The sequence below is a fragment of the Erinaceus europaeus genome, chromosome 1 (genome assembly GCF_950295315.1).
Source record: "Erinaceus europaeus chromosome 1, mEriEur2.1, whole genome shotgun sequence".
Classification (NCBI taxonomy): Eukaryota; Metazoa; Chordata; class Mammalia; order Eulipotyphla; family Erinaceidae; genus Erinaceus; species Erinaceus europaeus.
In genome coordinates this window covers 65,664,972-65,686,293 of record NC_080162.1, presented here as the reverse complement: position 1 = coordinate 65,686,293, position 21,322 = coordinate 65,664,972, and the positions used below count along the sequence as shown (strand labels likewise).

General features: G+C 36.7%; 1 protein-coding gene and 1 pseudogene across 14 annotated transcripts in view; one reads left to right on the top strand and one right to left on the bottom strand.

The window, feature by feature from the left end:
• The window catches only part of PLCB4 (phospholipase C beta 4), a 434,528-nt gene that overhangs the window by 94,897 nt on the left and 318,309 nt on the right, over nt 1-21,322 (top strand). For 7 of the 14 annotated variants that reach the window (XM_060186551.1, XM_060186550.1, XM_060186543.1 and 4 more), the window contains one exon: nt 8,002-8,050. The exons of 6 other annotated variants lie outside the window; for them this stretch is intronic. The gene's annotated coding sequence lies outside the window, so the exon portion shown is untranslated. Of the gene's footprint in view, nt 1-8,001; nt 8,051-19,749; nt 19,772-21,322 lie in introns of those variants that run through there. One more of the 14 variants, XM_060186548.1, reaches the window with a different exon arrangement.
• On the bottom strand, nt 5,791-5,890 carry LOC132542820 (U6 spliceosomal RNA; annotated as a pseudogene).

Here is a 21,322-nt window from a genome sequence, read left to right as displayed (position 1 = left end):
TTCCTTCCTTCCTTCCTTCCTTTCTTCCTTTCTTCTCCACCAGAGTTGTTGCTGGGACTCTGTGCCAGCATTAGGAATCCACTGCTCCTGGCAGTCATCCCCCCTTCTTTTCTTTCTATTTTATTTTATAGAACAGAGAGAAATTGAGAGGAGAGGGGAAGGTAGATTGAGAGAGAAAGATAGTTACCTGCAGACCTGTTTCACAGCTCATAAAGCTCCCCCCCTGCAGGTGGGGAGTGGGGGCTCAAACCCAGATCCTTGCACATAGTAATATATGCACTCAGCTGGGTATGCCACAGCCTATAAATTCTATCTGTTCTACTTTTAAATTGCATTCCAAATTATCATGATTCACTTTGGTCGTTATTTTCATTTTAGTTCATCTGTCAATCTGTGTTATCTTTGTTACTACTTTTAGGTCAAGGCACAACATCCGCCTTACTTGGATGATGCAGCTACCTTCTAGTTAGTCTAATAATATACTTGACTTATAGTCTGTCCTCAACTCAGCAACCCAAGTGATCATTTTTACATGGCAGATCATGTAATTCTGCTTCTAGTCTACAAAGACTTTTCACCTTATTCAGAGCATAAACCTTTACAAGGGCCTCCATGAACTGGCAAGATCCACTTTTATTTTGAAGTCTCTGCTAATATTCTTTCTTGTTTATTTCATACTAGCTAACCTGACCAATAGTTGTACTTCACACATAGTAGGTATGTGCCCTGTGTGTCTAACCCCCCCACCTTTGTGTGTTCTTTCTTGATCTGAAAAACTCTTCTTTCCAGTATCTGTAAGACTTTGTCTCATTTTTCCAAAGGTTTGCTTTAAGCCTCTGGTTTAGCAATGCTGTTACCATAATACTTTTACTCCCTTTACCTACACTAGTCTTTCCCCACCATAACCTTTATTGCATTTGAATACCAAGACCATTTACTTATTTGTATATTGTGTATTCTCCACTTCAAAATGAAAGTTCTATGAGAGCAGAGATTTCTGTCTTTACTGTTCACCCTGGCATCTTCTGTGGGCTAGAGCAATGCAGGGTTCTCAGAAATCATTTGCTGAATGAAGAATCCAGAACATATACAACTGAAGCAGCATCCTTGAAATCAGCTGTCATTAGTACATATACCTCCAGGACTTGTCAGCAAAATTAACTCCCATACAAAATCCTGATATTTCACATTGTTTACCGTCGGAAATTTTCACTGTTCAATAAAGCATTTTAAAAATGATGGGGGAGGTCTGTGGAATAATAGCCGTGCTTCATGTAGCTGGACTTCCATTTTGGGCTTCAGAATTCACATAGCAGTTTGGCAATTTTTTCATTATCACTATGATTATTAATTGGATGCTATTTTAAAATGTTGGCCCCTAAACTCTCAGCTGATGTTTTAGAAGATTATACTATACAGGGTGCAGAAATTGCTGGGCCTGACTGTAACTATTCATGGCCAATTAAGGAACAATATTGGCAAGAAGTACTATGTGGATTCAGTTGTGCCTTTGGGAGTCCTGGTCGTGAGGGCTCATGGTATCTGGGAAATAACTGCCTGATCTCTCTTCAGGAAAAGAATCTTGATTTGGTTACCTGTTTTTTGGGTAGATTCTTTTTATAAATAAAGGGAATAAGTAGCCTCGAGTGATTTAGCTTCCTAGGGAATTTAAAGAGAGAAAGGAAAGAACAAAGTGCAGAAATTATTTTTTATTTGGGAGCCTATGCTTGAGAAGTCCTGAAGTTTGCTTTTTGTTTCATCTGGAACCACTTTTATCTCTTCCCAGGGGATGCAGCTGTTTTTTGAAAAGAATTCTATCAGATAAATATGATATAGATGGCAGAAACAAATTCTTGAAATTAGAAAGCTTTTCCTGGGAGAACTGCTCCAAGGAGCTTGGTCACTACTCAATCTTTAAGGTTGAGATTTTGGAGAACTAACTATGCTATTCCTCTGTTGTGGTATGTAGGTAACACAACTGTATAGCCTGGTTCTTATTTATACTTTTGGGTGAACTTTCTTTAAAGGTGTTCAGGTAGTAAGGGAATATGGCCCATAAACCATCAGTGGAAGATCATGTCTCTGCATAATTTGTGGATTAAAACAAGGTGTAGAAAAATATTGTCAATATTCTAACATGTGAAAATACTGTAGAGCCCTAATTTTCAAATAAAGTGTTTACAGGGTTAAAAGAAAACTCAAATAAAATTAAGGCCAGAGAAAAAGTTTGTATTCATACACAGCCCAAAAGATCATTCATGTGACTTTTCCCTGAGGGTATTGCACGGTGTCATTGGGCAGTATACTTAAATCAACTACAGAGCAAAATTTCTACTTCTGTCTTAAAAGTGTTAGAGGTCTATCGGGTATTTGGTATTGGTTCAGGGACATATGAGAAGAAACATCAGCGATAAAGCTTTTGTTTTGTTTTTAAAATGCTTTATCTGTATTTGTATTCATTTCTATACTCAATACAGGGTAACCAAGAGAGTGAAATTGGTTCCCAAGGGGAAAGTGAGTGAGAAACTAAAACATTTCTCTAGTGAGTTTTGTGATGAGAAGCAGGAAATTTTTTAAAGAGCATCGTAAATGCCTTCAAAATATTTGTTATCTGTTCATAAGAGGTGACAATTACGCACAGTTCTTGGAAGGAACCCTTCATTTTCAACAAATAAGTTAAAATATTTGTCTGACACATAAGAGGTATATCTTCAGATTTTCTCAGTTTAGGAAAAGAAAGATATTGTAGTGTATTCCCCCTCCCCGGTTATCTTTTATATCAATAATTTTGATAACTGTGCACATTTTTAAAAAAGTAGGCCATCATTAATTCAGAGTTTGTAGTGATCACATTTATTTAACTGTAGTCTCTGTGGTTGGCTAATTTTCTTAATGATCTTTTCTTGAGGTTGAGCAGGGAGATAATATACAGCAAAAATATTGTACTCAATGGCCTCTGTTTTTCTTGTTCTAGTTTGCATCCATCCATCCATCCATCCACCCATATACCCACCCACTCTTTCATGTATAAATCTATCAATTTTCATTGATCATCGCAAAGCATTATAGTGGACTCTGGTTCTAAGATGGAATAAGTTAGCATCCTTCCCATGAAGGCGTTCAGACAAATGCTAAGCATTTGTAGTGGGGAAATGATAAAATTAGGTAAATTCTGTCTTGAAAATCTTTTGTAACCTGTTTTTAGGGGCTTCAGGAAAAGTTTCAAGGTATAAGTACTGTCTCAACTGATTGATGAAGGGTATAATGAAGTAATCTGGGTGAATTCTGTGTGCTTGGGATTGGCTGTAATTAAGGAGTGAGAAGTGTCTTGTAGAAGAAAACTCCATGTCCTAGAGATCACTTTTTATAGTTTTTTTCTTTAAATTTTTTTCAAGTTCACAAATACAGCAACTCAAAAATCTCTTTTACAAATATTTTATTGACTTATAAGGGTGGAGAAAGAAACAACCTGTAGCATTGCTTTACTACTTTTGAAGCCCCCACCCCAGGTGAAGAAGAATGTTTCTGACAGAAGACAATGGGTATTTTATATTTATAAACTAATATGGCGCCACCCTGTGACTAGTCTGTTAACAGTTCAACCCAAGCAGCATCAAAATTATAATTCTTGCATAAGTTTAGTATTTTGTGTGGATTTACCAGTGACCGAAATTAATACATGACCATTTTAATGCTTTTGTATCTTATTATTTTAAAGTTGCAGAGTTCAAGTTCCACCAGTTAATGGCCTACTGGATGGAATTAAAAGCTCAGCGTGGATAACATTTATGCACAAAAGTAGGATTAGGCTAGAAGGGAGGTTGAGGGGAGGGAGAGTGGTAGGAGAGGAGATGGATAAGGAATCAAGTCCCTGATTATCAAAGGCTTATAAACCATTATGAAAAGATGGCAATGGAAACCCTTTGATAAACATTAAAGGGGCATGAGGAGAAGGCAGTGCCAAGCAGCATTATTAAACTTTTACTAAATTTTTAACTGATGAAAAAGTTGAAATTAAACTGTATGTGTTTGAGGTATCTATGGAACATTCTCCTTTATTTCTAATTAGACTTTTAAAAACTGTGTGCATTTTCATGATTTCAAAGTAATCTTAAAGGCTCATATTTGGGTTTATTAATTGTGTTTGCTTGTTTTGGGATGCTTATTAACTACTTTGGAAGAAGCAGTAAAATGTATGGCCTAAATAGCAAGAACTTTGGGTAAAGGATCAACCTAGAGTTGGGTTCCAGTGTTAGGGGAGAATTTTATTAATGAATCATTTCCGGGCGAGGGGGGCATATTATAAAATGGCTTTCTAAGAAATATGGTTAAGGCAATGTACTTTTTTTTTCATCCTGTGTTTCCTTATAGCCCTTAAATTACATTGATGTGAATTTGGCTGATTTCAGTAGCGTTCACTCATGCGTTCCAGGTGAACTATGGGTTGGGTGGGCAGTTTTTCTGATCTTAGCTAGGTTTGTTCACAGGCTCAGGACTCTGCTGACTGTTGGGTGACCTAGGATGACTTTAGTCAGGAAGACTGGGGTGACTTCTCTCTCCTATCTGTGTTTCATCTTCAAACATGCTAGTTTAGGATGTTTACCTAGCTGCAACAAAGGAGCCAAAAAGAGAGCTAGTTCTATAGTTCATATAATTTTTCATGTTTGACAGTATTCTGTTGACCATGGGAAGTTTCATGTCTGCTTTCAGGATGGGAAGGTACTTGGAGGTTACACGACAGAGGGTATAAGTACAGGGAGAAAAAAATAATTTATCTCTTTTTGCCATCAGAATGCCCAGGAACCTAACTTGAGAATTGTCGCATGAGATCCCAATCATCTGAGAGTGAGGAATGAGGTCACACTTTTCTCTATGCCATAGTCAAAGATTGTACTTTTTAATTCTGATAAGCCATCTTGCAAATAGATATCTGGGTGTTGTTGAGTGAGATATAGTTCATCTGGTTCCCACAGGACTTTTATTATATTTCTTTTTTATTTCATTTATAAAAAGGAAACACTGATAAAACCATAGGATAAGGAATACAACTCCACACAATTTTCTATGGAATTATTTCAGGGCTGATGTTAGTTGTATCGTGTTGGAAAGTGGAAACAGAGACCCAGAGAAGTTAGTTAACTAACCTAAATCTACGTAACTGGACAAAAGCTAAGTCTTGAATCCAGATTCCTCTCAAGTCATTTGAATCTATTTCACAGAAGTTGTGTTGGGTGGTGGTAAGGGTGGCAAGAATTGAAATGTATTGCCACTCTTTATATGAAACAAATTACATTCCTCCTTTAGGAATTGTAGTATAAACAATTTTTAAAATAGATGTTAGATGTTTTTGGAAAGGAAAAGTTAAACATTGAATGCTTGTTTGCTGAATACTGAGATTGGAGAGACTTTTTTTTTTTGTAAGTTAGAGAAATTATCAGAGCCCATTTTTCCATCTGTGACTGTTAAAAAAAAAAAGGAAAGCAAAAAAAAGGAAGTTGGGCAGTAACGCAGAGGGTTAAGTGCAGGTAGCACAAAGCACAAGGACCAGGGTAAGAATCCAGGTTCGAGACCCCAGCTCCCCACCTGCAGGGGAGTCGCTTCACAAGTGGTGAAGCAGGTCTGCAGGTGTCTATCTTTCTCTCCCCTCTCTGTCTTCCCCTCCTCTCTTCACTTCTCTCTGTTATATCTAACAAGGACAACATCAGTAACAACAACAATAAAAACTATAACAATAAAAAACAACAAGGGCAACAAAAGGGAAAATAAATAAATATATTTAAAACAGGAGAGCAAAATATGGGATGCTTCATGAATTTACATGCCATCTTTTTGTAGGGGCCATGGTAATTGTTGCTTCATTCCAATTTTAGTATCTGTGCTACTATAGCAAGCATTGACTAGAGATCCTTGCTAATTTTCTTTCTGGTTTCAGTGTTTTTTGTCAGCCTCCTCCCTAGAATTTTTGCTGCATCAGAGAAGTTCACAGAGGACTTCTGAGAAAGAGCAAAGAATTTGAGTGTTAGCTGTTGCCTTGTCAAACAACAGATAAAATCATGAAGGCAGATCTGGCTTTCCAGAATAGGAGCTATGTTAACACCTAATTTAGCTGACAGTAATGGGGAACAATTTGTTCTACATAAGTATGGTTTTGATCATGATGCTTCACCCATTTAAGCACTTATAAAATAAACATGCTATTTTTATGATGGGAATACTAAAGTGATATTACTTTTATCCCCCTGATTTACTGAACAGAAAGTAATTGAAACTTCACTGTTTTGTACATCTAGACTTTAGTTATTGAACTGTGTAAGTAATATGGTGCTGTGCTTTGTACAGAGACAAGTACAAAAGCATTATTGCTATTGTTACTGTTATTGTAGGGAGTCCTGGAGTACTTCCCATTAAACTAATTTTTGTCAGATCTGTTTCGTTAAATTTGGTATTTTGTTTTTAAAAATTTTTTCTTTATGCTTCCTTACTGTCAGCTCATCAGCTGTATTTTGGGGCTGCTCCAATAGATTTGTTCCTAGATTAATTCTGTGACCTTCTTTTGTTCTGTTACATATCATAGGGAACTGCATTTCTCAGACCCCCCCTGACCCTCTAGCACTTAGGTTGGTTTGGGCAATAGAAGGCATTGACAAAGACTAGAGCAGGACAGGTGCCTGGGCATCTCTCCCTGCATCTCTGCTGCTTTTTTTTCATTTGTTTCTAGGAACAACTGTATTACATGGGTTCTGCTGCAAGAGCCTTTCCCTTTTCTCCTTAGTGTCCTATGCTGTTTTTCTAGTCCTGACCCATTGACCCCAGTCTGTGAAGACATTATGTTTTTCTACTATCCTTCTTGCTTAGGCAAGCTAATAGCTTCCTACTGTTACTAGTCTCTGAACTGCTTTTCTATTACTTCTCTGACGTCTTAGTCATTCCATAACTCTGTACTCAAGTCTCCTGGTTTGAAAGTTCTAGAGTAGTGTTCTGGTTTTCATACTAGTTTCTAGAGGTTGCCATCTCTCTCTCTCTCTTTTTTTTTTTTTACTTAATTTCTTATTTATAAAAAGGAAACATTGGCGACGTTGCCTTCTCTTACAATATTTTCATTCTAGTTTCCTTTCTGTAACCTGTTGTAAGGACCACAGCCAGTTCACCCAGTTAAATTTGTTAGTTATAAAAAAATAGGCAAACAACTGAGCAGTAGAAAAGAATGGTAGAATTTGCATCCTAATGTTAAGATGATTGTTTCATTCCCAGTCATATCATTCATTGTGTGATGTGGTCTAATTTCTTAATCTTTGAGACTTAACTCTTTTTCATCTGAAACTAGTGTGTTTGTTACCTCTTAAAAGATTGACATGTGTGGAGAGGGACAGGAAAGATTCAGAATTGGATAGAAAATGTTGAACTGTAATGATGTCTTAAAAGAAAAACCCCAGGCAACACCATCTAAAGGTAGCACAAACCTTTATTTACTGATGTTGGCTGTTGAAGACAGCTGTTAGAGAAAGGATGCTTGACTTAGTGAACAGTTGTCTCCAGCTGAGAGCAATTGTGCTTGCAGCAATCAGAATAATGGAGATCAATTCTTTTGTCTTGAGTAGAGTCTGGTCTTACATCACATGTGTCCACAACACACCTCCAGCTGTGATAGATGAATAATTAACTCATGAGGAATGTTTTACTTGATGCCCTATACTTAGTGACTATTCAACAATATTTGTTGTCATTATTAATATGCTAAATATAAAAGTTAAGGTAAATGGACTTTATGGTTTCTACTGTAGCTATTAAATTTATTACTGGATAATTGTTCATGATTCTGCCATGAAGAATACAGAAAAAACTGTATAAATGATCTGTAGGTAAATATGTTTCTATGGTGCCTACATATATATGATTAAGCACATTTACGTATGTGCATGCATGACTGTGTGTGTGCCAGGGCCTTGAAAAATGTATGATTTCCACACTCCCTGACTGACATTTTTATTCTTTTTACTTTAGATAGAGCCAGAGAGAGAGACTGGGACTGAGACAGAGACAGAAACAGAAGGTAAGAGACACCACAGTACTGGAGCTTCTCCCCTGGTGTCCTGGCACATGGCAGGGCACATGCCCTCTCTGGCGAGTTATCTCCCAAAGCCATTGATACTCTTATGTTAATGTAGCTTTATATATGTTATCAGTATTTCATCCCCTCCCACGCACAGTTTTCAAGGCATTAAGCATCAAAAACAATAAGGATTAATATGACTCTTCATTTGCACACTTACGCATCCATGGTATGAAACATGCTTTGTCTCATCAGTTCTCAGGTGTGTTTTATGAAGGTGTCAGGATTTCTGTTTTATGGGGAGGCCTGAAGTCAGTGAGGTTAAATGATCTGTTCTAGACCATCTGTCTAAGAAGCAGCAGCTAAATTCTCCTGCTGGGATTAGAGCCCCAGACTCACGTGAGCCTGTGTTTTTAAAGACACTTTTAATGATTTAAAACTCAGTAGGGGAAACCTCTGAAAATAACTAGAGCAATGTGTAGGTGTTGTTTTGGTAGAAACATTTCAGCTGCTAACATAAAAAAATCTTCTCCCAAATGGTTTCGTGAGAGCAAAGCTGTGCAGGCACTGCTTGTGTTTATGATGTGAGCCTTATGGCTCAGCCACAACACAAATGATTTGTTTTGCTGGCCTTGTTGGCAGAGTGATTTGATTTCTGGATTTCCCTGAGGAAAAGACCTAAACAAATAAATTTCTTTTTAATTAGATCTTTAAACAGTAGCCACCAGAAAAAGTCAAATGGAGGGTCAGGTATTTTTTTGTTCACTGAGTGTGATGCAGTAAGAGGAAGTGTAATGACAGAATTCAGTACTTTCACTTCCTGATGTTTGACTGTGTGCTCTTCATCAGAAAATGATTGCTGCAATCAGTGAAAGCCCCACAGGCAAGGTAGATGTTTAGGTAATTATGTGTTAATCACTGTTACTGGAGAACAGCAAATTAGATCACATGTTTTAAAGCCTAAATAAAAGTAATGCCTTTTTTTCTGGATAAAAAGTACTTTTTAAGAACTTGGTAAATGGTATTAATAATAAGACTGGGAAACTATAAGCTGAGGGATTCCTAAGAGTCTTATAAAGAGCTCCATTTCTCTCAGGTAATTTTGACTATTTAAAATAGACAAATGTAAAATAACAATGATTTAAGCAACATAGAAGTTCATGAAAAAGAAATTCATAGTGGGGGAATTGAATGATTTCACAGTAACTAACTTTCCTGTCTTTCTGTTCTATTGTCAAATCACTTGGCTTCATTTTCAAAGTCACTCAGGTGCCAGTCTAATTTAGGACATCATGTCCATTGTCCATATATGTTGAAAAATGGAATTAGAGAGGAGAAAGATCACCCCTCACAGTTGAGACATGTCACTCAGTTTCTGTAGTGCTCCTGGAAATTTTAAATAGCATTTTATTTTCATTAGCCAATATTTGGTGATATGGTCATATCTAGCTCAAGAGAATTTAGGAATATAATCTTTCACTGAGCACACTTGAGGCTGTTTTACTGATGAGGGAGAGAATAGATATTAAGTGATAATTCAAAGCCTGTGATACTAGTAACTGGAATTATAGTCCTCTTACCCCAAATTGTAGACATGTTAGAGTTAACATTAAAAGATGAGTCTTGTTACCATGTGTTCTCTTACTCCTCAGCATCTTCAGTGAACTTGTATTTATGAGTACATACAGAGCTCCCATACTTTCTTCCCACTGAACATGTTACAGGAGGAACTAATATTTAGAGAAACAAACTCTCTTAATGTTATTCAACTATTGATCAACTACAATATATTAAATCGTATGCTAGACTTAGTAGGGTCTAATAGCTAGAACTGTATTTCCCATAATAATTTGCTCATAATCCCCCAACTGTGTATTGAATCTATTAACACTTTACTGACTAGTTACCTTAAACAACATTTTGGAAAATATTTACCTGGTAATCCTTAAGAACAGGATAAACCTCACATGCCAAGCATAGGTATTGAAAGAAAAGTGTCTAAACTAGATACCTATTGCTACGCAAGACACCTCAAAGTTCAGTGTTGTAAAACAATAATATTTTGTTATTGCTTAAAAATTTATGTCTTGGCTGGTTGGACGGTATGGCCTTGGCTAGTGTCACTCTGAGCATATCAGTGGTTGGGAGGTGTATGCTGGTCTTGATTGAATGTGCTTACTTGTTTGGGTCAAGGATGACATCAATCAGGACCCTGGAATTTTCTCCACACTGTGTGTTTGTCTTCTCACAGTTTAATTCAACCTTCTCTTGGGGGTCATGTGATCCAAGAAAAAAGAAGCTCCTTAAATCCCAGGCTTCAGAATTAACACACCCTACTTTCTACAAAAGCAAGCCACAGAATAAACCCTGGCCCAGTGGGGGATATCTTTTGTTGGAAAGAGCTGCAAGGTCACATTGCAAAGGTTTTGAGAAGCCAAAGTGAAGAGTATGGAACCATTTTAGAAATCAATTTACTACAGTATTCCTGGGAGGAAAAGTTTAATCAGGGTGGGTACCTGATCCATTCTCTACCTTTTGTCCTTATTTCCACTCAACATATCTTGTTAAGATTCCTATTATTGCACATGTTGGCAGCTATGATGGTGAAATTAAATCACTTTTATTTACTTACGTCATTGTGTTGGAATCCTTAAAGCTTAATTAATTGGGATTTCTTTTCAGGTAGACTTTCTGATACTTGGTGTTCTTTTAGCCAGTAGTACTGCTTCGTGTGTATTCTATGGCTAATATGACCTAATAGACTATACTCAGTTATGTACTTGTTCTTCTCACCTCTGTCAAGGATATGACTTTAAAGAATAATGTGGTCAAAGGAATCACAAATAAGAGGAGAGTGAAAAAAAAAAAAAAAGGAGAGTGGTTTGAGTCAGCTAATAGCAAAGATCAAAGGAGACTTAATTTGCCCCTTGATTACCTTAATCTGTTCAAGCATTCTGTTTATATATATGGTGAAATGTCTGAATAAATTACCAACACTTTTTTTTCAGGAATTTTAAATTTTATTTGGGAAAATTGGGAACATTCATGTGATAGGACATGTGAGAGAGAGGTGGGGGAGAGGGAGAGGGAGAGAGAATTGGAGTTAATACTCACAGGATGACCTGGACAGGGAGAGAGAGAATTACCAACACTTTAAAAAATATATGTTTTATTGTTTATTTTTAATGAAAGAGATAGAACACAAATGAAAGCACTGCTTAGCTCTGGTTTATGGTGGTGCCTTGGATTGAACCCGGGCATAGGAACCTCAGCTTGGAAGTCCTTTGCATAGCCATTATGCTATCTACCCAGCCCAATTATCAGCCCTTTATGATCATCTTTAGAAGGATTTTTATCTTCAGTGTCTTTCTGTTACCTGCTGAGGGTACTTTGGCTCTTAATCTTTAGTTTCAGTTTTTTTGTTGGAAAAGGGTAAAGGTAATATTATATGTTGACTGTTGTTAATCTCTTAATATTGAATATACCACCATGTGCATTTTCTGACATATCCATTCTCCTCAACTATAAAATGGCCATGCAGTGATATCTGTCTTAGTGTAATCAAGTAAAAAAAGGCATGTAAAAGTCACAGATGACTGTTATGACATCTCATTTTGATTTGGCATTAACCATATACTAGATATAGTTTTTTTTTTTGTAAATATTTATTCCGGGAGTCGGGTGGTGGCGCAAAGCACAAGGACCGGCATAAAGATCCCGGTTCGAGCCCCCGGCTCCCCACCTGCAGGGGAGTCGCATCACAGGCGGTGAAGCAGGTCTGCAGGTGTCTATCTTTCTTTCCTCCTCTGTCTTCCCCATCTCTCTCCATTTCTCTCTGTCCTATCCAACAACGACGACTACAACAATAAAAAAACAAGGGCAACAAAAGGGAATAAATAAATAAAATAAAATAAAATAAATAAAATATTTATTTATTCCTTTTTGTTTTTTTATTGTTGTTGTTATTAATGTAGTTGTTGTTGGATAGGACAGAGAGAAATGGAGAGAGGAAGGGAAGACAGAGAGGGGGAGAGAAAGACACCTGCAGACCTGCTTCACCGCTTGTGAAGCAATGCTCCTGCAGATGGGGGAGCCGGGGGCTCGAAATAGGATCCTTATGCCGGTCCTTGCGCTTTGTGCCACCTGCGCTTAACACACTGCGCTACTGGCCAACTCCCTACAGTTTTCAATAAACAACAAACCTGTGAAGTAGCTGCTGTTACAATCCTAAATTCAGATGATGCGGCTGAGGCAAAAAAGCTTCAGTTGCATGCCAACATTACGTAGACAAGAGGTTTATATGTGGTCTTGCTTTAAAGTCAGGCTGCAAAACTGCCTCTGTAGGTATGGTTGTGATTGTTAAAATAATGAGAGAAGTGAGTCTGATTTTTACAGAATTGAGAAAAATAGGAATAATGAATGAGAGTTTAAAAATTTAACTTTGGATTCAGTACAGAGCCTACACTTACAATTTACATAGCTGTTTCTTGCAGGTACATTTGACATTCAAAAGTAATCAGATTGTGTTATCTGTTCTTTGAGGGATTACTGGGCTCTGCATCTTGAAGGTTACATTTGCAATCAGCATTAATTTTATTGCTAACTGTTTTACTTCATACCAGTTACAGGGTGGTTTCCATTTCTCTTTTTTTTCTCCTTGATTTTCAGTCCAGAGGGGGCTCTAGTGGAGATGATTAATTGTGGGATTAGAAGCAACAACTCAATTTAACAGAAGAAAGAAGAAGGAGAAGGAGTAGGAGGAGGAGGAAGAGGAGGAGCAGGAGGAGGGGGAGGAGGAGGGGGGAGAGGGAGAAGGAGGAGAAGAAAGAGAAGAGGAGGAAGAAGAAGGAGGAGAAGGAGAAGAAGAAAAAGCAACAACTCAAGTTCTTTGTTCTGGAAACTGTAGAAACTCAGAAATTTAATTGAACCTTGTTGACCCTAACCTAGTAACACTGAGCAATTCCCCATTTTAGTTCAAAAGGCCTGTTAAAATAGAGTGGGGTGAAGAAGGTACATGATGTAATAGGGAACTACTTTCCTACTGTATTTTGGGAGCCACTTGAAGGAGATTCACTTAGATGCATGATAAGGATTATATCAAAGAAAAGATGTTCATTTTATTTTTATCTTTACCTGATAGCACTTGACCTGCTATAACAAATCCCAAAGATTTTCTCACAGTTCTGGAGGTTGGACACCTAAGATGAGGTGTTGATGTGGTTGATTGAAGGCACTCTTCTTGGTCGGCCCAAGCATTATCTCATAAGTTTCCTCATGACAGCAAGGGCTAGTGGTCACTCTGCAGTCTTCTTCTAGAGCATTACTTTGTGCACTTCCCCCCATCTTTAGGTGCTGCCTGGATTAGGCAAAATCTTGAAAGGTTAGAGGAACCTTAAACCCCCATAAATACATTTTGATTGATGTCATATAAATAACAAATGGCAGTCTCATTTTTTATTTCTTAGTAATTGAAATTTCAGACTTTTAAGTATGGAGAAGAGACTGTAATGGAGTTCAAGACATTGCACTTGTTTTTTTTGGCTGCCAGAGGGTCACATGTGCTTAAATGACTCCTCAACTGGCTTCATTTAAAATATGTATTTTATTTATTTTTAATGAAAGACACAGAAAAAGATGGATGGATGGGTGGGTGGGTGGATGGATGGATGGACGGACAGACAGGCAGACAGGCAGGCAGGCAGGCAGGCAGACAGACAGACAGACAGACTGCCACTATGATAATCTACTTATATTATAATTAATGCTTTTACTTTTCCCCACAAATAAATTATAAACATAATTTTAAGTGGAAAAAATGTCATGTGGCACTGATATTAGAGCTATCCTGTAGAATTAAAAAAAATGAAAATTAAATAGTGTTGTTTAATCCTCAGTAAAAACCAATGCCTGCCAGAAATTTTGCATCAAGAGAACTGCCTTACTTTTGCTGAGAGAGAGAGAGAGAGAGAGGGAGGGAGGAGGAGGGAGGGAGCAAGGGAAAGGGGGAAGGAGAGGGAGAGGAAGAGAGAGAGAGAGAGAGGGAGAGAGAGAGATTGAGATTTCATCTTTCCTATTGGAAAAATTCTGTTATTCCATTCTGCACTTTATCAGTTATAGTAACTTCGCTTTCAGACTCACTATCTTCAGAATTATCTTAGGAAAAGGAAACAGAAGAATGTTTACTTGAGTTTAGCTTTGTGATAATTAAAAAAAAAAGTCCAAAATAAAGCCCTTGTCTGAATTATTTGTCATGAAGTCCCTCACTATTTCATCTAAAAAATCTTTCCAGACTGATTTGTGGAAAGAATCTTGTATAATCTTTCTGATTCCAGTGGCCCTTTCTTTTCATTTTTTTTTTTGACAACATAGACAGAAACTGACAGGGAAGTAGGACATAGGGAGAGAGAAAGAGAGACACCTGCAGACCTGCTTCACTGCTTGTGAAGCTTCCCTCTGCATAAAGGGAACAGAGGCTTGAACCCTGGTGCTTGTGCATAGTAATGTGCATGCTTAGCTGGGTGCAGCTCAGCCCTCTGTGAATAATTTTTTATCCAAATTATCTATGGAAGAATGTGTTCTTGACTTTGAATTTATATAAATTCTTAACCCAAATGATTTTATTAGTAGTGCCTCTCCTATACATGATGAGCTTTGTAATAGCAAGAGCTAGAGAGTGGTAAAAGAATAAAAACAACATTTAAAAGCGGTAAATGAGACTGGCTTCATTTTATTCAGCATCCACATTCTACTTTTTCAATAGAACAGTCAAATACTGCCTATTAAAATTAAATAACATAGCTTCAGTTAGGTTTGTATGACTGGTGAACTACGGAATGCATTTGCTTTTTGTCAGTGTGCTGGCTAACTTCAAAGTATTTCTGATAAATTTTGGGCCTCTTTGGTTGCACATGAGGGTGCTGGGGGAAGGCATTTGAGCATCTCTCCACATTCAGGATGCAGTGTCTTTGGGGGTTGGGTGGTAGCACAGTGGGTTAAGCACACATGGCGCAAAGACTGGTGTTAAGGATCCCAGCTTGAGCCCCGGGCTCTCCACCTGCAAGGGAGTTGCTTCACAGGTGGTGAAGCAGGTCTGCAGGTGTTATCTTTCTCCCCCCAACCCCCGTCTTCCCCTCCTCTCTTGATTTCTCTCTGTCCTATCCAATGACAACATCAATAACAATAATAATAATGATAATGACAATAATAATAACCACAACAATGATTAAAAAATAAGGGATGCTGTGTCTTCTGAAGGCTGCCTTTCACTGCCAGCAAGAACAGCGTATTAGACAGGACCGACCACTTTTTGAAGTAGTAGGTTCTAAATTAGAGAGGCCACCTTTATCTGCAAGCTTTATCTAGTAGTATCATAATGGGTTTCATCTGATTAGTAGATCATGACCAGGATTGGTTCTTCCCAGTTTTGCTAGCTGCCAGTTTTCCTACTCCTCCCAGGGTAAGAGATCCAGAATTGGACATAGAAATATGTCCTGTTTTGGGGTTATGAGTAGAGTTGAGTCAGTGAGAGACAAGAGTCAAAGTTGATAACTGGTGTCTTTTGCTTGATAATAGGAAGCCAGAACAAAACATGCTTATATGTGCACACACATGTGTGTATATACATCTATTTCCCTAAGAAATAGAATCAGTTTAAGTTTTTTGAGCTGAAAAATTGGAAATGCCAAGTTATTATGGAAGTGTGCCTTCTTTCTTACAATAAGAGATTCCTCAATTGAAAAAGAAAGTGAGAGATAAAGATGGTGATGACTTCTGTTCCTTTCCTATTTATTTATTTATTCCCTTTTGTTGCCCTTGTTTTATTGTTGTAGTTATTATTGTTGTTGTTAGTGATGTCATTATTGTTGGATAGGACAGAGAGAAATGGAGAGAGGAGGGGGAGAGAAAGACACCTGCAGATCTGCTTCACCGCTTGTGAAGTGACTCCCCTGCAGGTGGGGAGCTGGAGGCTCGAACCGGAATCCTTAACACTGGTCCTTGTGCTTTGTGCCACCTGTGCTTAACCTGCTGCACTACCACCTGACTCCCCTTCTGTCCCTTTCTTTGTGTGCTTGTCTGTATAAAAAAGAAAAAGGAAGCCAGGATATAGAATAGAGAGAAGTCTTGTGGAAAACAGTTACTTTTCTTCTAAACGTTAGGTCTTGAAGATTAGTACTAGGAAATAAGGTTCTTTCTCTTGGGAAATTCCAAATGCTGGCTGCTTGAAATAGCATGAAAAAGACTTTTAACTGAGGTAGGTCTTCAAATAGTTTTCTAGAGACCAGTGAAAATGGGAGTTGAATAAAAGTGAAAAGTAAGTCAGAGTTACATTAACAGTATTTAAAGCAACAAGAAAGACTGCTGACATATTATCTTAGAATATGTATGTCAGACCTTGAGATGTCTATGTAAATAATTATTATGTTTGAATTAGCTATTATTTGAGATCATATATATATATATATATATATATATATATATATATATTAGATAGATACTCTTAGTCTCATTTTTCAAATAAGCAAACTGAAGTTTGTAAGAAGGACTGTAACTATTCCAAAGTCACATACATATTTGGCAAAACCCAAGTTTTTCCTACCAGTTAAACAATTTCTTGCTTTTTTTTTTTTATAATTGTATTCTGTATTTAGCAGTTTTGCCAAATGGCTCAAGCTGTTCACTTTTTTTACAAGGGGAGTGCTATTTTAATAGGAAAGGTAATGTTGAGTCTGGGGCTAAAAGCCTTTTCTTTTTCCTAGCTAAGCGTGCTTAAGGGCAGGCAGTGTGGAAGTTTCTTGGTGGTTCAAACTCTTGCTATATAGAATGTGGTTATGGGATGAGTATCATGGGCATCATTAGAGACTCCACATCACAGACCCCACAGCAAACTTCCTGAATCTCACTGTATATTTTAACAAAACCCTTAGGTGGCAATGGCACCTGTGCATGTGAGAATTTAAGAATTCTGGTCTAAACTTCTATGATGTCAAGGCATCTGAATAGTTTGCTACTATACAGAATCAATAAGTAACAAGTTATTATCTTTCTTTCATTTGTGCTTTCTAAGTACTAGATGATATATTAAATGTTTGATGTAGTGGCCCAGCTGTAGAGTGAAGGACTTGCAAAGATGAAGTCTGATTTCTCTGTTGCTCCTTCTGTCTTTTATGAAATAAATAAATCTTTTTAAAAAGTGTCTTATGTAGATTCTCTTATTTAGAATTTTTTGAACAACCTCTGCGAAGTGAAAATTTTGTCCCAATTTTAGAGATGAGAAGGCAGAAATTGTGGGGAAATTAAGCAACATACCTAGAATCAAATATGTCTGATGCCAGCCCGGGAGGTGTTCTTAACTGTCAGCTCATACTGTCCTGATTATCTTTTCTTTTTATATTGTATTACCTACTTATTGGACAGAAAGATATAGAAAGAAAGGCTAATTAGTTCTGGATTAAGGTGGGCTGGGGATGGAACCTGAGACTTTAAAGTCTCAGGCATAACAGTCTTTTTTTATTTGTTCCTCTTCCTGATGAAGTTTCTTTTTTTTTTGTATTTATTTACTTATTCCCTTTTGTTGCCCTTGTTGTTTTATTGTTGTAGTTATTATTGATGTCGTCGTTGATAGGACAGAGAGAAAATGGAGAGAGAAGGCGAAGATAGAGAGGGGGAGAGAAAGATAGACACCTGCAGACTTGCTTCACCACTTGTGAAGCAACCCCTCTGCAGGTGGGGAACCTGGGGCTCTAACCAGGATCCTTACTCCAGTCTTTGTGCTTTGCGCCACGTGCGCTTAGCCTGTTGTGCTACCGCCAACTCCCCTAACAGTCTTTTTTATAACCATTATGCTGTTACCTCAGCCCTGCCTAGCTTGCTTTAATAGCCAGGAGTGGTTGATTAGCAACAACTATGCTGATAGGAAAGTTGGACATAACAGCACCAAGTTTTGTGAGTTCATGAACTCTATTTTGTGAAATTAATTTTAATTTATTGACACCAAGTGATGAGACAACAGTGATGTTATCACTCTTGACTAACACCTGTCATCTTTATAGTATGCTTTGTGTATCTTTTTTCTTGGCCTAAAGTAAAATATCTAGAAAAAAAAAACTTAGGGAAGCAGTTTATTCTATGGACTCTAATCTAACTTTAAAGATAATGATCTTCACCTTCACTTTTTACTGGTAATTATATATAAATACAATTCAGTTGTAATGGTAATATTGATAGAATGTATTAATAATGATAATAAGCAATAAAAAACAATAAATGATAACCAGTACAAACAACATAAAGTTCGAGGAACATTAGTAGGTTTCTAAATTCATGTATTTAATTTTCATTGTTTATTTTTTCCAGAATGTTCTTTGTCTTTGTTGGATGTTATTATTTTATATTTCACTCAGTGACTGACCAGAGAGCCAGAATCTGCTGTTTGTTAGAATGTCGGTGTCATGCTTAAAATGATTTTCTTTGCTTACATGTTCTTTGTTCCCTGAAGGGAACAGTTAACAATGCTGCATAAACTGGGTGTCAGGTTTAAAAATCTGTCTCTAACAAGGTTGGAAGGCTCAAGGACACAATCAAACAATCATTTTGGTTCAATTTGTGGACTTTGGTAAAAAGAAAAAAAAGGCAAGTGAAAACCGGTGATTTGTTTTTTCTTTTTGCATTTTGGAGACATGGGGAATAGGAAGGGAGAAAAGGGCAGATCTTCCCAGGCCTAAAAGTTTTCTTCTCTATACTGTCACAGTAAATGTATATACTGATGATTCTCAACGTACTAACTAATACAAGTTAAAAAATAAATTTAACATAGTCTTTAGAGTCTATTAGGGGAAATGTACTATAAATAGAGGGAGTTGGAATTGATGACATTCTGGAAACAAAACATTCATTTATACCTGTGGTCTTATGGCATTTAATTATAGTAGCAATATATTCTATAATGTTTACTAATCTGTCAGTATCAAATATATGATACTTTAAGCTTTAAATACTCTTCCTAGAATCTGAAGTAGACGTTCTTGTCTAAAAAAAAGTATATATACATATATAATAAGGGGCAGCAGGGGTGCATTGGATTAAGCGCACCTAATCTGAAGCGCAAGGACTCGTTCAAGGATTCTTTATATACAGTTCTAAATTCACAGGCCTTTTCTGTGGTGCCTTTGAAAATGAGTAACAACTGACTTTGAGAAGGAGAGGGGAGACATTTTGCTTGAATTGTCTACCAGTTGTTGTCTAAACATTCCCATCATGACTGAAGATGGGGAGAGAAGCTCAGCTGTCTTTTGTGGACTCTGCAAATTGACCCAGAACATTGATTTCAGTAGTGAGTGAGGCTCTTCAATGGAGGCACTAGAGAGACAGAAAAAGTGAATAATGTAACGTACAGCAAGCTGAGAGAGTCTGATGTTGTTGTTAAAAGAATTTTCTTTAATAGCAATTTAATAATGAGTCTTATTCTCTTCCCTGAAACTGTGTGGAGATTAAAAAATAATAATAATAACCTGAGTAGAAAGAGCTCACTAAAAGTCAGAAATGGTTGAAATCCAAATGTTAAGCCTCTTAAGAATGTCTGCCAAATTTGGTGATATTTGGAGCAACTCCAAAGAAAATCAAAATATGTGCCTCTTAGAGTCCTAGCAAGGAGGAGGAAGGGGGCAAACTTTGTAAAGCTAAGAGACAATAGCCTTACTTGGAAGAGAGGATTTGAAGAAACAGGTGAGTCTCAGAGAAACAGGGTTTATTCTTAATTTGATATTTCCTTTGCAGTACTCTGTTTATTTTTTCTGTCTATTATTCGTTTTTATGTTCTTTTCTTTTTCTTTCTTTCTTTCTTTTTTTTTTTTTTTACTTTTGTGGCATTAAATTGTTGTATGTGTGAATAATAGTTCAACAGGTCCTGATTTTATAGACTATTTTTAAAAGGACCTTTTGAAGTCCATATATGAAAAGTGAATAACTAGCACCTTCATATTCTCTCCCATTTTCAGCGTTTTGATTTTGTAAAATTTTTATATCATGAAAATTTATAATGTTTTCATTTTTATAGTCACTATATGTATTTATTGTTAAGCTTTATTGATATATGCTCTGATACAAATTTAAACTATGTAAGGTTAAATTATCTTTGATTTGGATAGGTATATATTGCAAAATAATTACCACAATAAAATTAATTAACAAGTCACCACATAAAGTAATTGCTTTGTGTGTGTATGTAGTGAGAAGATTTATAACATTTCATTAGTCTGTATGTCATAATTGTTTTTGCCTTCTGTCTCATATTTAAATAATGTTGTGAAAAATGAACAAAAATCAACAAAGCAGAAAGAATAACAAAATGAATTAATAGGATTAATATGAAGCACCTGGCTATTAAAATCAATAACATGCATGAGATAAACCCATTCATTAGAAGGAAATTGTATTTTGAATATGAATCATTTAAAGCAAAGTGCTTATGGGAAAATGTAAAGTAAATCTACTTCGTGATTATAATTAATATAAATATGCATGGAGTTTTCACTTTTTACGTACTTATTTATTTATTTATAAAGAGGAAAAATTGACAAAACCATAGGATTAGAGGGGTACAACTCCACACAACAGTTTAAGTACATGTGTGTTTCTTACACAATTTACTTTTAAGAAATCCCATTAGAAATCTATTTATTATGGTAGTGAGACACAGATACATGTTCTGTGTAATAAACAGTGACTCCTTTGTTTAGCTGCTCCTTGTCCCCAGCCCCCACTCCCTACCCCGTGGGCACTGAGGAAATGGTGACTGAAAGAACATCTTCCATTTCCATATACCACAGTGTTATGCCCTGAACTTTGGAATTTATGTTTTTCTCTTCATTCTTACGTAGCTATATAAGATTGTTGTTATTTTGTGTTTTATTACTATTTTTCTGATGAAAAAACTGAAATAGGGAGATTAAACTGCTTGATTCAGCATTATACTAAACCATGCTTTCTGAATTAATTTATTAAACATTATTTTTATTTTTTATGTGAGAGACACCCACACATACCCCAAGACCAGAACACTGGCTACCTGTGGTTTATTGTGTACCAGTCAGGTACTGAACCTGAGCCTTCAGGCATGTAAATCCTATTTTCCAATGCACCAAACTGTATGCAGCTCCTGAATCACTTTTTTAAAATGACACCTTCCCCCCCCCTTCAACAAAGCATTATAATTATCAGGTTTATTTGGTAGAACCTATATTGATGAACCAGACACAGTTAAGAATGCTATTAATG